Here is a 16,327-nt window from a genome sequence, read left to right as displayed (position 1 = left end):
AACACAGACATATGGGGCATAAATATATGACTGATTCACCGAGTACAATGGGAGCATGGGGGGCGGGGGCTGGTGCAGCAAGGCAGGAAAGCACACTTCTTCAGAGGCCAAAAAATTTAGCCTGTTTGGGTGCTCCCATTTACTACACACACAACAAGTAAGAAAACTTACTCATTTGTTCAACACTGATAAGTGCCTGCTATCTGCTAAGCACTGTTCTGAGCCCTGAGGATAGAGACAGAGAAGACCCCTGCCTTCCTGGGCTTCTGCTCTGTCCGGCAGGCTGATGGGAGGGCTGGGGAGGGCAGTGGTGGGTGCAGAGGGTAAGCAGCGGACAGCAGAGCCCACAGTGGGTGAGGAGTGCGGGGTAAAGCCCAGGAGAGGCTGGGGGACACCTGAGAGCACAGGAGAGGAAGCTCTGCCAGAACTCTGGGACGGTGCAGATGCAGCACTGAGCAGGGGAGCAACTGATCTGCCCTCCTACTAAGGCTCCCGTCTGCCTGCAGAGCAAGGACCAATGGGATGAGACCAAGAGGAGAGAACAGGAGTCTCCCTGGGCTGGCCAGGCACAAGCCGCCTTATCAGTATACGGCAGGAGGAAGGCTCCTTATCAGTGTGGACCTTAAAAGTAGAAGTTATTTTACCAGGAAAATGGGTTCATTCGGGAACAGCAGAGAACAGCAACTCTGCCATGCCAACTCCAGAAAAACCACTGGCCAGTCCAGCAAACGCCGGCAAGGGACGTTCCCCCAGGGAGAAGGAGGAGAGAGCCCGGAGGGGCTGTTTTGAGGGAGAGTCCTGGAGAAAAGCAGGAGTCCAGGAGCCGCGGCCCCTCACTGGCTGGGTGGCCGGGGTGGCAGGTGCCAGAGATGCCGAGCGCGTCCTTCCCTGCAGGGGCCTGGAAGCCGCCATTTCTGCCTGTGGAGGCTGTTCTGTCGGGTCTGCCCTGACCTGCTTCCTGCGCTGGCGGAGTGGTGGGGCTCCCCTGCCAGCCTCCCTGCTCCACCGCAGCAGGGCTCCCCGAACCACACCAGGAAGGGGGTGGGAATGGCTGGGCAGCACCAGGCCCTCCTAAGACCACAACAAGGAGGAAACTGGACCGAACTAGCTTCTCCGTGCCTGACAGTCAGAGCTTAAGATCTATCAGCTAAGTCGATCCAGTTTTCCCAGGAAGCTGCTGAACCTTTTGCGTCAGTTCCCAATCCATGAATGGGGGTAACGAGCCCTCTAGCATGAACTTGGAAGGAGTAATGACTTCAGCCCAAGGACCCAGTCAGTGCCAGGTCTGCCTACCAGTTTAACACCTGCACCCATCGGCACTTCACAAACTACGTGTTATATGCCTTACAGATCCCATGTCTGCCTTCATAAACATGCAGTACATCACACACCAGGGGAGGAGGGATGCACATTCCAACTGAATCCAATATAACATGATGTCTGTACCTGAAGAACAGCGGCAACTAACACAAGATCTGCCCTCAGCACCTCTGCCCCGTCAGACCCCAGCTGCCCGGCCCTGAGCACCACTGCAATCAGACGGCTTCAAAGAGCCCTCTTAACACCCCCATCCCCTCACCTCCCAGACACCCCATCACCAAACCATGCCGACTTGATGCCCAAGGAGAAGCTTTCCTCCAGCACCACGGCCGGGTCTCACGCTGGCGCGCATCACTCCCTTGCTTCAAGCCCTTCCCGTGGCCCGAGAACCTGCACCACCAGGCTCTGCATGTCTCTCAGCCTCACCTTCCCCCACACTCCCCATCAACAACCAGACGAAGCCTACTGCCCCCCACAGCTACTGCAGTAAGCAGGGCTCTGGCAGGCTGACCCTTCCTCCTGGAATGTCCTTGTCCCCCTCTCTTGGGCCTCAGACAGCAGCTTGACACAGAGGCCTTCCTGGAACACAGAGCCTCAAATGGGAACAGCCCTCTGACGCCACCTACCTCAGCCCCTGCTTCTTCAGTCCGGCACAGATAAACTAGCTTCGAGGTACAATACGCGCCTTTGTGCCAGAGTTAGTCCACCCCGCTGGCAAGCTGGCTCAAGAAGGCAGACTTTCTTCACAGGCACCCTTCCACGATGACTCACATGAGAAGGCACTCGGAGAACCTGTCAATGAGGGGAAGTGTGCCCAGAGCAAAGGAACCAGTCCCCCCAAGGCTCAGACAATGGACAGAACACGGGAGCCCATGAAGGGCTCCTTCGCATTTTATCCCACTGGCAGAACCAAGATTGATACCTCCAACTCCAAACCCCAAAAAATCAAGTACCCACAACAACATAAATCAATGTATGGAGAAGATATTTTACCATTTTAATAGGCAACTTAGGTGAATGCTCCCCGTTTCCTGGACTGAGCACAGCATTGTTTTTATTTTATATCCTCCCTTTGAAAGGGCAGCATGTCTTCCAGAAATACTTTGAAGGGAATCAAAGTTCCCATGCCCAGAAGCCCTGCCTCGCCCCCGGCGCTGAACTGCCCCTGCCCTCCGGCCGTCTCCTCTCACCTTCTCCAGCACTTGGCTCCTGCAGACCCCTTTCCCAACACACGTCAGTTTGTCTTTCTCTACTGGATCATTCCTATTAGCCCATAAACACACTATAATCACTCTCACTTAAGAAATAAAAATACAAAACTTCCTAGATCTCAGGACCACCCCGCCTGCCCTCGGCCAGCTACTGACCTGTAACTCTATACCCTTTTAACAAAACCCCTCTGGGGCATCCTACGTACCTGAAGTTCACCACTTCCTCGCTCCCAACCACCTCTCCACACTCTCACCCCCCTACAAGACCCCTGCCTCTCACTAAATCCAGCTTCTATCCCAGAAGAGGAACTAGCCACCCCCTCAGCCCTGGACTCCAGCAAGAGCCCCTCTTTGTTCCCCTCCTTCCTCAACAGATGCTTTACACTAGGAACTGCTGCACCTGCCTCCTGTGGAGCCCTTGCTGAAAACCCCCAGACTCAGCCCTCACCCTTCTGCTCTTCTGCACCTATATCCACTGCCCAGCCTGTGATTTCAAATACCAGCAATAGGCAAATGGCCCCCAAACTCACAATTTGGTCCCAGCGTCTTCTTGAGCCCAACCTTGAATTTCCACCGGGTAGCCAGACAGCTCCACTGGGTGACTCATCATAAAAATAACAAGCAAAGTAAACCCTCTTAAGTGCTGCTGGCAAGGTGCTATTTTAGGCACTTTACATTAGCTCAGTTTATCAACCCAACGACTCGAGCAGACAGATGGCTACTACTCTCCCTGATTCACGATGGGAAAACTGAAGCACAGAAAGATTAAACAACTTGCTTGAGATCACACACCTGGCACATGGTGGGACCACATCCAACTCACACCTTGAGGTGCCATCTGTGGACAGGGCTGCTGAGCAATTGCCTTCTGGAGAGTCTGGGCCTCACACAGCCAGATCCCCACTCCCCACCCTGGACACCTGGCTCTTCCCAGGCTCCCCATCTCATCACGGGCACCTGACTACTGCTCAGGCCAACAACCCTGGGATCGTTCTGGGACGTTCCATCTCAGGGACTCTTGGCAATCCTGAGGGGTCTGCCTGCAAAGCGTGCCACAGTGTGCCAGTTCCACGGCACGGGTTTTCCCATGTTGTGCTCCGAATCACAAGTAGCAGCACTGGGGCATCTCCCAAGGGGGCCGGCCAGGCAAGGGTGAGCCGAGGACCTCTTGCCCGGACACTCGGTCAGCCTTACTCTCGGAGGTGTGACAACACAACGTAACCCCTCAGGAGGCCAGTTGGCCAGTCATTCAGGGACCGGAAACCTCTCCTCAATACCTGCCAGCAAGATAAGAAAGCATCCACAGTGCAGACTGGGAATTGGCTGCTTAGATGACACCCCAGAGATGACAGTGGTGTGACCTTAGAAATGCGGCCACAGCACCAGTTGGAGGCAGCAGGTGGATGGCAGGTGGAGTATCACATCAAAGCCCAGTCAGAGTTTGACCTGGAAGAATCAGATTCTAATCATTAAGAAATTTCAGAATTACTTCATTTCACTTGTAGTTTCCTTTTCATACAAGCACAGATGTGGTATGCTTTTAAAAATCTGCTTAAAGTCTAGGAGTCCTTTCCATACGTGTAAGTGAAACCTACCTGATAGGAAAGCATGTGTCTGTCTGTTAACATTTACCTGTTAATACTACAAAAAATAATACTGTGACTTACAATGGCATCTTAGATGCAGGTCTGGCCTCACGTTCTCTGCCCTGTCCAAGGCCCCTGCTGCCCGCCTCGGCCTAGCATAGGGCAGGGGAAGAGCGCCTGTGGGAAGTCCTGCCTTCATGGCTTCTCCGACAGACAGGTTTTCCCCACAAAAAACATGGTTAGACTAATAACAACGCCTGCCTTTTGGACTACCCTGAGATTTAAATTAACACAGGTAAGGCACTGAATTAGCTTGGCATGTCACAAGCTCCCAGTAAGCGTTAGCTACGTAACAGCCAGAACAATTCCTTCTAAAGATAAATCAGATGTCATTCCCTTGTTCAAACGTCTAAAGTCACCCAAGGGAGGGAAGGAAGAAGGCAGGCAGGCGGCCTCCTAAGGCTTCCCCTCCACCAAGATGCGCCCCGACCCCTCCCCGGCCCCGGCCCCTGCTCTGGCCCGAGAGACTCCGGAGCTACCTCTGCCTGAGCACTGCTCCCACCTTGGAGCCTCATTCCCAGGCCTCCCCCTGGCAGTTTTCTTTGCCCCTCCCAGTCCTCAGGACTTCAGCCGGGGTTTACCGCCTGCACCTCCCCACACTGCGAACCCCATGAGGACAAGAACTACCCTCACTGTGCTCTCTCCCATGTCTCTGGTGCCTGGAATGTAGCTGGCATGTAGAAAATATCTGTGGGGTGACCCCCTGGGTGAAGCAAAACTGGAATAGAGGCAAGCAAAGTTTCACTGCACTTCTGGTAAAAACACCAGGCACCTCCAAGCTACCGCACCCCCTCCCCGCCCCATCTTCATTTTAAATCCATCACGAAGATGGCAAACCAAAAACCACGGTCATTTTTCTTCATACACTCCCAGACACCCAGAACACCTTACACAACATATGGGCGGGTACGAGCCACAGCAGTGCTCATCAGACCCCACCCCCCACCCCCGGGCAAACGCCTAACATGATTCTCTCGGTCTGGGCCCCACGTCTGTCAAGCTATGCATTAAGGCCACGTGCAGACCTCTGGGCTACTGCATTTTCCCTGTCCACATTCCAAATAAAATGTGGCTTTTTAAGAAGTCATTTAAGGAACAAGGATGTCTTGATGATGTCAATGTAAAATTTTAAAGTGAAATTCTCACTATTTGCCTTTCCCACCTCACATATTATGAAGGTATTTTTTAAAAGGGTTTTTTTTTAAATACCACCATCTCCATCAAGCCAAATTACAGATTTTGGAAATACAGATTTTAGAAAATTGACCAAAACCCATCAAATTTTCCATTAAAAAAGGACTTTTCTAAGTTTTTCAGTTTCATACTATGGTTGACAATTTTTCTTAAAGTTTTTTTATAGGCCAATAAATTATAAATTCACCTATTAATCTCCAAAGTGTACTTTCTAACTATCTCCTACCCATTTAAATAATATTCCTTGGTCCTAAGTACTCACATATCTCATCACAGCATTCAAGGGAACAAACTCAGCTCTGAAGTAAACCTCATAACTAAGGAAATTTGATGATTAATAAAAAATAATTAGGTTTTGCTTGCACCCGTGTACAGAAAATATTGTTTGTTATAAGAAATATTAAAACATATACACGACCATGTAAATGTTCTGACTACTGAGAGGAGATACACAATCAATTGGCGGCAACAGCTGGAGGGAACTGAATGGCTGGGGATGGAGTGGAAGAAGGTTTTATCTTTTTGTACCTTTTGAATGTACTGTGTGCAGGCTCATATTTTTAAATCCATAAATAAAATTTTAATGCTATATACTTAGAATTATTGTAACTAAAATCACATTTTATTTTTAATGCAATGCTATTAAAGTGATCAACCAAACACACTGCCAGCATCTGCACTTCACTGGGCTCTGCCTCTCTGGTCCAGCACTGCATCCCCAGGCCAGAGGAGGGAGGGCCCAGCACACAGCAGGCCACAGGCAAGCATCTGTCAGCTGAGTTAAGTTTGCTTTAGTCATTTGCCACACAAATGTTAAGTTTAAAGAATATTCTTATTCCAAAACTCTGACTGCAGTTAAAATGCTTCTACATGGTAAAAGGAGTGAATTAGCCCATGGGCCTAGAAGTTTTCTGTTGATGATGTCATTAGCCATTTCTCCAAGGTTCACCTCCCAGCACTGACTTCATAAGCCCAGGGCACCTCGAGATGCATGTGTCATCAATTTCTCAGAGCTGGACCAATTTTCATTTCTCCACTGCCCCCTGCAGAAAGGCCTCCTTTTTTCCTTTCCAACTATAGCTTAAGATTTTGGTGAACATGTATCTGAATATATTCTATTCAGTCTCAGGAACTCTCAGACATCTGACAGGGCATTGCCCACAGACAACGCATTCCTGTATGAATCCCTTGCCTCCACCTCAGGCAGGGTGGAGGCATCCAGCTGGGGGTGTCTCATCAAGTATTCATCAAGCCCCTGCTGCAGGTGTGCATGCAGCATGGATCCTGCCCCACTCAGGAGCCCCGTAGGGCAGGGCACTAATTCTTTTATCCAGGCGGGAGCTGTACCAGCCAACCTTCTGCCCTGCTTCCTTCTCCCTGTCCCCTCTGAGAAACCCTCAGCAAGCAGAAGGTACAGTGGTCTCAGTCCCAGAGAAGAGCTGGTGACCCGAAGACACCGCCCAAGAGCTGCTCTTAAGACAACCACAGTTCTAGATAACGCAGCTCCGGATGGCACCCTTCAAAGGAATAAAACATACAGGCAAATTAAAGGGGAAACAAAGGGGATTAAACAAATATCTATCCCCAAAACGTACTGACCGACCACCTGACTCGGGGCACTGAGGGCACAGCCACAAGCCCCGCTATCACGCCACTTTGCGTGGTGCCTGGAGAACCGACCGCTGACCTTATGGTTTGTGCAGCAAGGAAGCAGGACGCCCTTATCAGACGTAACCCCCAAAACCTGCTGGCTCAGATTAACCGCTAGAAGCAAACACTACCGGGCGGGTCTCTGACAGAAAAACCGGCCCTGGAACACATTTTAGGGTCGCGGGAATGGAGGGACGCTCACGTTTTGGCACCCACAGCCCGATCTGACACCTTCCCTGAGACCTATCCGCGATCTGGTAATTTTTCCCACTGCAGACCTGAACACGTCAGAACTCACCTCCGGCCCCCAATCGTCCCGGATGGTTCCGGATCGCTCCAGACGCCCGGCACCCGCGGGAACTTCCCCCGCCCGGGGCCGCCCGCGGGGCAGAGTATCTGCCGCGGACCAGGCGCCCTCCGGAGGGGACGGGGAGCCGTCCCCGGAGCGGCCTCCTCCTGGGGGCGCACTGTCCCCTGCCCGCGGCGCAGAGCATCCCTCCCGGACACTGCGCCCTCCCGAAAGGCACGTGGGGCCGTCCCGGGCTCAGCCGTCCTTCCCTAGGGCGGGGAGCATCCGGATCCGACGCGGCAGTCCGGGGGAAGGGCACGGGGCCGTCCCCGGCTCAGCCTCCCCTCCTCTGGGGCGCAGCTTCATCCCGGAGCGAGCACCCTACCCCCGGGACATGGCCACAGTCCGGGGCGCAGCCTCCCCTTATCCCGGGACACAGTCCCCCGCCCCTGGAGCGCAATCAAAAGCCGGGGCGCAGCCTGCGCTTTATCCCGGGGCGGTCACCCTCCACCTCGGGGCGCAGCTCCATCCCGTCCGTGGGCGCAGCCTCATCCCGGGGCGCAGCCTCCCGCCGCGGCGCAGGGTCCCCCGCGCAGACGCGGCGCCCCGGGGAGGGCTCGCGGGCCTTTCGCGCGGCCGGACACTCGCTCCGGGCAGCCCCGCCGCGCAGCAGGGGTCCCGCCGGAGGCGCTCCCAGCGCGGCGCCCCACCTGCCGGCGGCGCTTACATAAACGCGGCCCCGGCCCGCCCGCCCCTCGGCCGCCGGCCCGGCCCGCCCGCCGCTCACCTCAGCCGCCGGCCGCGCTCCAGCCCGCCCGCTCGCCGTGCGGGTTCGGGACTCCCGCCGCGGGGCTCCGCGAGGCCGGGCTGCGGTGCGCTGGCCGAGTCCTGGCGCGGCCCCGAGCGCAACCCGCTGCCACCCCCGCCGCCCGGGCCGCCGCCGCCTCAGCCTCCGCCTCAGCCTCCGCCCTCGACCCGTACGGCTCCGCCCCTCCCCGCCCCCGCGGGGGCGCGCACGCCAGAAGGGGGCGGGGCCGAGACGCAGAACGTGCGCGCGCGCACACCGCGCCAACCTTTGCTGTCGGCGGCGCGGGAGAGCCGGGAGCAGGCGGCGCTCACTTTGGCAGGGTGGGGGCTGCGTACGGGGGTCGGGGGTCGGGGGTCGCCCTCGGGGGGCCGGGGGCGTCCGGGAGTGGGGGGTGCCCGTTGCCTCGGCCTGGAGAAGGGGTGATCCCGTGTCCCAGCGCCAGAGGTGGCTTCCCTCCCTCTTGTGGGAGGTCGGAAGCAAATGCAGATTTCCAAGGTTAAGGTGGTGGTTGGGTCGGTTGGTTGTGTGATAGTAAAGGCGTTTTAAATCCTTTTTACAGTATATATAACAAACTTGCTCCTCTATGTATATTTACTGACTCCTCTATGGTTATATCAAGAAATGTTGACACACATGATAATCAGCATATGTAGAAATGCAACATTTTGAAAGACCAGAATAACCAACTCAAAGCTGCAATTCTATTCAAAGTAGAAAATAACATTTAGGAGAAACTGAACAGTTATAGAACATGGGTGCTGGGAGCAGAGAGGCAGTGACTGGCTGGTGATGGGGAGAGATGAAAGGGAGAAGAGAGCTCAAGAGGCAGGGGCAACCCGAGGGGCCTCCACCCCTGCAGGGCTGTGCGTGTTCCCACCAGACTCCGAGTTCACGTTCGGCGGCGGCTTCTCAGACGTGCGGCCCTGGGCATCTTTTGGACCTGTGTGTAAAACAGAAGAGAGGAACGCAGGTGGAGAGCCCAGTCCAGAGCCTGCTGGCAGTGGGCACTCCACCAGAGCCGGCCGCTGCTGTCAGTCCCAGAGTCACGTGACATCGGGCATCTCAGAAGTTCATGATCTGGAGCATAAATTAACCATGGGGGAAAGTGCTGCAGCAGGCCAGTTGTCTGCCTCAGGTTGCTGTCGGGTGGAAAGGAAAAATTTGTCCTTGGGGCCAGCCAGCTAACCGGCAAGCCCATCACTCTGCCTGGGGACTAAGTGCCAGGTGCAGCATCCACAGGGGCACTTGCTGACAACTATGTAAAAATCAAGACTTGCAGGGCGCCCTTGTGGGGATTCCTCTTTAATAAACAGGCACGCATGTGGACTTCATACGTGTGTAACAAAGCACCCAAAACTGAGTGGCCTGAAGCAAGCGCCACTGCTCCCGACCTTAGGGCCTACAGCTGGACCAGCTCACAATAGGCCACGGACAGGGGCCACAGGAGAACAACGTGAACCGTGCATCACAACTGTAAGCAGGCTGGCCGGGCTGCTGCCCAGTGGCGTGACCAGCACCAGGAGGGAGGCAGAGCTCTGTCCAGGGGCCCTGTCTGCTAGTCCCACTGGCCACAGGGGGCTGGGCCCTTAGTCCACGCCAGAGGGACTGCACAAGGCACAGTGAGGGATGCGTGACTCACTGGTGCTCAGCACAAGGCCGCTCCCATCTGCCTGCCTCCAGCATCATCCGCACAGGGAAAATAACATGGCTGACCTTCCATAGGGGCTCATTCTTTCCCTCACCTGTACAAATGGAGGAAACACTACCCTGGTGTCCTGGAAAGCAAGCACAATACTCAGTCTGGCCTACAGCAGTCTGGCTGGCCTCCCATCTGCCCCAGCAATGTGGTGTGGAGCTTTCCACAGCCTGTGAAACTCCGTCTGCAGGGGACCCACTGTCTACACAGCGTGGCCTTTCCTCCTTCAGGGGAATCGGGGGTGACAGTACTGCAACCCCCAAGCAGAACGAGAAGGGACCCTGCACTTAGGTGTCTGTAGGACAAATGACAGCACGGTGCTTGTCACGGCCTTAGGGCACAGGCTGCAGGACACTCAGGAGACAGGTCCAAACGGGATCCCACACCTCTGCCTTGGGAGCCTTCAGGCTCTGCCTACCTTTACATTCGGGGTTTGGGGGAAGGCTCGGTTCAAGGAAGTGTTTGAGAATTACAGGGGCAGAAGCCACTCATCTGTCCTGCTCCCCCACAGAGTGTGGCAGCCAGAGGGTGAACTGCATGACCTGGGCACGGGGTGCCTGGCAGCACTGAGCTGGTGGCTATCGCGGCCTGGCTTTGTGCCCCACCCTGCTGGGCCCTGGGCTGACCATGCTTCTGCACCGCCAGGGTGACCCAGTGACCCCCAGTACTGCCTGTGCTGGGGGCCACGTTCTGACCTGTCCTGCTGTGCTGCGGAGGCCACGCCCAGAGCATGGCAAGGTTTGTTCAGGCTGTGGCCTGTGTTCCTTGAGGGTGGATTTCACTCATTTCAGACCTTCTTCTGCCCTGTTGTGTTAATGTCTCCCAGTGCTCAGGAAAGGACACCCACAGTATATATACCTCTAGCAGTGATCCAGAAGTAGGTTATTGATGTCTTGGTTTCTAAAATGTCAGGAAGATAAAGCTGCTAATAAAAGCTAACCAATAGAGTTATCAGAGCAGAAAGAGCTGTAGTTTAGTGAAACAGGAAAGCTGCAAAACACTGTGGAGTGCTCCTGTGTACATAAAAAGAGGAAAAAAAAAAGTTTCTCAAGTCGCCGCTGCACGACGTCGGGCTGGCGCGGGGGCGGGGGTCTGTGCTCTCCCAAGCGGCCGCACGCTGGACTTTATTGTGCCGCAACAAGCCCCGGTTCCCATTGTTTGTGTTTTTTTCAAAATATGGCAAAGGTTCAGGTGAACTATGTAGTGGTGCTGGATAACCCTTCTCCTTTCTACAACCTGTTCCAGTTTGAGATCACCGAGTGCATCGAGGACCTGTCTGAAGACTTGGAATGGAAAATTATCTATGTGGGCTCTGCAGAAAGTGAATACAATCAAGTTTTAGACTCTGTTTTAGTGGGCCCCGTTCCTGCAGGAAGGCATATGCTTGTATTTCAAGCTGATGCACCTAATCCAGGACTCAGTCCAGATGCAGATGCAGTAGGTGTAACAGTTGTGCTAATTACATGCACCTATTGAGGTCAAGAATTTATTAGAGTTGGCTATTATGTAAATAATGAATATACTGAGACAGAATTAAGGGAAAATCCACCAGTAAAACCAGATTTTTCTAAGCTTCAAAGGAACATTTTGGCATCTAATCCCAGAGTTACAAGATTCCACATTAATTGGGAAGATAACACAGAAAAACTGGAAGATGCAGAGAGCAGTAATCCAAATCTACAATCACTTATTTCAACAGATGCATTACCTTCAGCATCAAAGGGATGGTTCACGTCAGAAAACTCACTAAATGTCATGTTAGAATCCCATATGGACTGCATGTGACCAACCACCTGCCATTCCTTTAGTAAAAATTAAGCTATAAAAACACACAGAACTATTTCCTTAATATTCCATAAGTACATAGTCAAGACACAATGTGAAGAATTTGTTTAAAAAATATCCTGTAGAGCACTGTCACAGGTGTAGATGCACTCATCCCACCAGTTCCTGGACTTGCCATGGGAATGATGAAGGAGATATCTAAGCTGGCCTGTGCATACAGTAAAACAAAAATTGGACTGGATCTATACTGTTGGAACTCAACCAAGAATTAGGAGAAGTGCAAATTGTAGCACTCCAAAATCTTACAACCACAGACTATTTATCGTTAAAAGAACATATGGGATATGAACAGTCCCCAGGAATGGGTTGTTCTAGTTTATCTGAATTCTCTCAGACTGTTTAAGTTCAGTCGGACAATATCCACCATATCATAGATAAGTTTTCACAAATGCCTAAGGTGCCTAACTGGTTTTCTTGGTTTCACTGGAAATGGCTGGTAATTACAGGTATGCTTGGGTTAGGTAACTATATTCCTATTATGTTAATGTGTGTGCACAATTTAATTAGTAGTTCAAAACCTATCCATGCTGAAGTTACTCTACAAGAAGATAGGTCAAAGAAATAATCAATCTTCCCAGGTTTTCTTCTGCCTGCTACTTCTATAGCTTTTCTTCTTCCTTCCTAATTACAACCCTTAAATAGAATTCGTGCCTCATATCAAATTTACCGAGTATCATAATTCCTCCAAGTGGTAAAGATACCTCAAGACAAATGCTGGGCATAGAAGCCACAGGGCATAAATATGCAAAGAAGTAAAAAGCTAACCTTTTCAAACAATAAGGCTTCTCTCTCACTTACCAACTTAACATTTCCCTGTATGGCCCCGGAAGATGACTGGTTAGCCAGAGACGGGTAAGATTCCTCAAGGGAGGAACAACCTAAGACAGGCACAGTCGCAGGGGGCCATCTGGTGAGAAAATGGGGAGCAGCAGAGGTGAGGCTTAGAACCTCCCCCCTCATGTTCTGAGAGAAATCTTCTGCATACATGGATGTTTATTGCCCTCGTCTAGCCTGGATTAACACATAGTCTACAGACACACACCTGATCATCTACATTTGCTCTCTTACAACACTAAACTCTGTTTTCTACCTTTATCTCGTATCTACCTACCACTTCAGCATTTTATTAAAAATAATAATAATAGAGAAATGTGGTATCCACATATAAATCAAGTTTAAAAATCAAATGAATATTCATATTTGAACTGTGTATAGTTCATAATGCATGAACAAAACCGAAAGCTTCTGTGATGACTGCCCTTGCACTGTTCACCATGTAACTTATTCACTATGTAAGAATTTGTACTCCATGTAAGAATTTGTTCGTTATGCATCAGAAGATTGCAGACTGACGAAAATTAGGCTTGGGGTGGATTAATGATTGTGCATTGAGTATTGACCCCCCTATACAGAAATTTATTGTTGTTAACAACTATTTGATCAATAAATATGAGAGATGCCCTCACAAAATATATATGTATATATATATATATATAAACACACTTCCAATTGTAAAATAAATAAGTAACCGGGATGTAATGTATAGCATAAGGAATATAGTCAAAATATTGTAACAACTTGGTATGGTGATAGCTGGTACCTAGAATTATCATGTATATAAATGTTGAATCACTGTGTTGTACACCTGAAACTAATGTAATGCAATACTGTTGTGAACTACCCTTCAATTAAAAAAATATATATATATCCTGTAGAAAGTTTATAAGAAAACCAGTATTCGAGCAAATTGTGGAATATAAATACAACTATTTTTAAGTAAAAAAAAAAGCTAACCAATATACTTGATACATTTATTTGAGACATAATATTTTTTTGTCCTATCTTTTTTAAAAAGCATAGGAATGGAGTGACAAAAACCAGATGGTACTAAACCTTCAACCAGCTCTACATGGGAGGGGACACCTTGCATGGAGCCTGCCCGGGCTGTGACGTGCCTCTTCCCCTGGGAACCCCACCCCCAGTGCATGGCCCTGGTGGCAGGATGGACCAGGAGGGGCCTCATTTGTGCTCTGAACTGTACAGCCCTTCCTCCCCAACCCCAGGACTGGAGGTGGGGCTCTGACTCGGTGCGGTTCCCCAGGGAGCTTGCAGCTGGTGTTGAGACAATGCAAGCCCTGCCTGGAGACCTGAGCTGTTGAAACCCAGAAGGAGCTGGAATGGCCCTTGGCAGCTGCCAGGGGACGCAGCCTGAGCTGAGAACTACAGGTAAACCAGCAGAGGCAGGACCTGAGAGCTGTAGGCACGCGCCACACACATGGCGAGCACAGACAGCAGAGGCCCTGAGCTTGCTTTCGCGGTGTTCCCAGTGCGGTGGTGAGATGGGGAAATGTTGTGGAGCTGGGTGATGACCGGGAGACAGGCTAGTGTAGGGGGCGCAGGCACTGGGGCCAAACGGGTGACAAGCCTGGCTCTGTCACACAGCGCTGTATGCCTGAGTGCATCGCCTTGTACACACCTGTACACACCTCTTGCCTGGCCCGACGCCCCACGTGCAGAGTCTCTGTGTTAGCACAGGGCTGTAGTGGAGAAACATGCGTGCCAAGTCAGAGGCTCTGTGGCTCACCCTGCTCAGAGAGAAGCCTCCCGGCCTGAAGGCCCCGGTGGATGGATGCCTGGGACATGGGGAAGAGCCTTCGCAGAGCACGCAAATGCAGAGGAGAGAGGACCTCTCTGTGGGCCTGTCAGGCAGGGCAGGCGCCCTGACGGGCCACCTGGATCTCCACCTGCCCCAAACCAACAGCAGTGCTACCACCGAGATCCAGGGACCAGACAGGCTCCCAGGACTGTCACATCTACACAGCACAGGGGGAAGGCAAGGTCTGTGGCGGAGACGCACACGGCCCACAGAGCCCCAAATAGTTGCCATCTGGCCCTTCATAGCACAGTGTGCCAACCCTGGTTTAAACCAAGTAGGGCCTACCCCGGCTCTGGAGTTAGACCTGCTCCCATCAGAGTGCAAGGACTGTCTGGGAGGCAAGGAGGTGCAGACCCAAATCAGGGCACCATCAGCAAGGGGGTGCCGGCTTGTCAGGCAGCCGGTGGTGTCCACCCCAAAGCTAATGCTCATGCCCCAGCTGGGTGCTCACAGCTTAGATCCAGTGGTGGTGGCTGTGGAGAGGTAAGATGCTTCTACAAATAGACTTGCCTAGCTAATGGATTTGGCGAGCTGTGTGCACAGGGAAGGATGAAACCCACACCAAAAACCCTGGCTGGTGTGCAGGGGGCACAGTGTCCCACCTGGGGCGGAGGGGCCTGGAAGAAGCGCTGGGGAGCAAGCCACGGTCCCTGAGGCCAGGCTGAGTCAGCGGCAGCTCTCGGGTGGCCCAAGCGGCCATGCAGGAAGATTGCTGAATGTAAGGGAGGCGCTTCTAGAGAAGAGAACTCGTGGGGAACTCCTCTGAGAGCGTGGATGTGGGACTGTCACCTGGGGAGAAGAGAGAGGGGAGAAGGGAACCAGGGCCAGGCAGACCTTCAGCCCCTCCAGCGGCACCTCTGGGTGGAGGCCCCGAGAAGCAGGGGTGTTTGAGGAAACCAGCAGAAGAGCATTTCCAGAAGACATGAGTCAGAAAATGATGAGTAAGGTGAGGTCAGGAGACTCACTAGATGCGATGACACAGAGGTCATGGTGACTGTGATGAATTCAGTGAACAGTTAGGGACAGAGTCAGCTAGAACAAAGGGGACACTCCCCTCTTCATGTTATGAGGCTGACTTAACCTTGACTTCAAAACCTAAGAAGAACGACAGGAAGAAAAAGGAGACACCAACCTCACCCGTCAACAAAGCCTAAATAAACCACCACGAGGTCCTGCGCCGAGCGCTCAGCAGGCCAAAGCCCAGTGCAACGCAGAGACAGTAGGGGCACCAAGACCAAGCTGGGTCTACCCAAGGGCATGATTTCGATTTGACACTTAAAAATCTAACATCAATCCAATCAGGAGATCAAAGGCATATACCTGCATGGTCATCTTGAAAGACGCAGAAAGGCTTTTAATAAAACCCAGCATCACTTGTGTCTAGAAACACAAACTCTTAGAAAACTAGGAATAGAGAGCAACTTCCCTAACCTGATAAAGGGTGCCTACAAACATGGACAGCAGCCAGCTCAGGGCCTGCTCTTCCCGCCAGCATCCAGCGTCATACTGGAGCCCGGAAAACAGCATGGCTGACGTGGGTCCAAGAGTGTAAAGACGGAAGGAAGGAGGAACACAATCGTAGGAAATATGATAGCGCACACAGAAAATAAAAATAATCTACAGATAAATTATTAGATTTAATAAAATTGAGCAAGATTACTGAGTACAAAACACATACACACACACAATTTCTATATATCAGCAACAAACATGTAATTTAGAAAAATCCTGTTCACAATTGCAACAGAAGTATGAGTTAAAAATAAATCTAACAAAAGAAGCATGCAATCTTTAAGGAAAAAAATACATCTTTTTCCAAAAATTATTGGAAGAAGAAGGGAAGGTAGAGACACCCGTTTTAAAAAGATAAGGCCTCAGTGTCATACAGGTGTTACCTCTCTCCCAAATTGCTGTAGAGTCCATGGATTTCTGGAATTCTGCCCACAGGGATCTTTACATGAAGGACCTAGAATAGCCAAGATACTCCTGAAGAAGGTGGGAGATTTGCACCA

General features: G+C 51.8%; 1 protein-coding gene and 1 pseudogene across 2 annotated transcripts in view; one reads left to right on the top strand and one right to left on the bottom strand.

The window, feature by feature from the left end:
* Positions 1 to 8,253, bottom strand: part of ADARB1 (adenosine deaminase RNA specific B1) — a 161,311-nt gene extending 153,058 nt beyond the window's left edge. Inside the window, exon 1 of one of the 2 annotated variants that reach the window (XM_036912085.2) lies at positions 8,098 to 8,253. The gene's annotated coding sequence lies outside the window, so the exon portion shown is untranslated. The remainder of the gene's footprint in view (positions 1 to 8,097) is intronic. The other variant, XM_036912083.2, reaches the window with a different exon arrangement.
* A 2,570-nt stretch (positions 8,254 to 10,823) lies between these two features.
* LOC118925769 (histone chaperone ASF1-like) lies at positions 10,824 to 11,714 on the top strand (annotated as a pseudogene).
* Positions 11,715 to 16,327: the final 4,613 nt, after the last annotated feature.

This window comes from Manis pentadactyla, chromosome 1, assembly GCF_030020395.1.
Source record: "Manis pentadactyla isolate mManPen7 chromosome 1, mManPen7.hap1, whole genome shotgun sequence".
Lineage (NCBI taxonomy): Eukaryota > Metazoa > Chordata > Mammalia > Pholidota > Manidae > Manis > Manis pentadactyla.
This window is presented reverse-complemented; position numbering and strand designations above follow the sequence as displayed.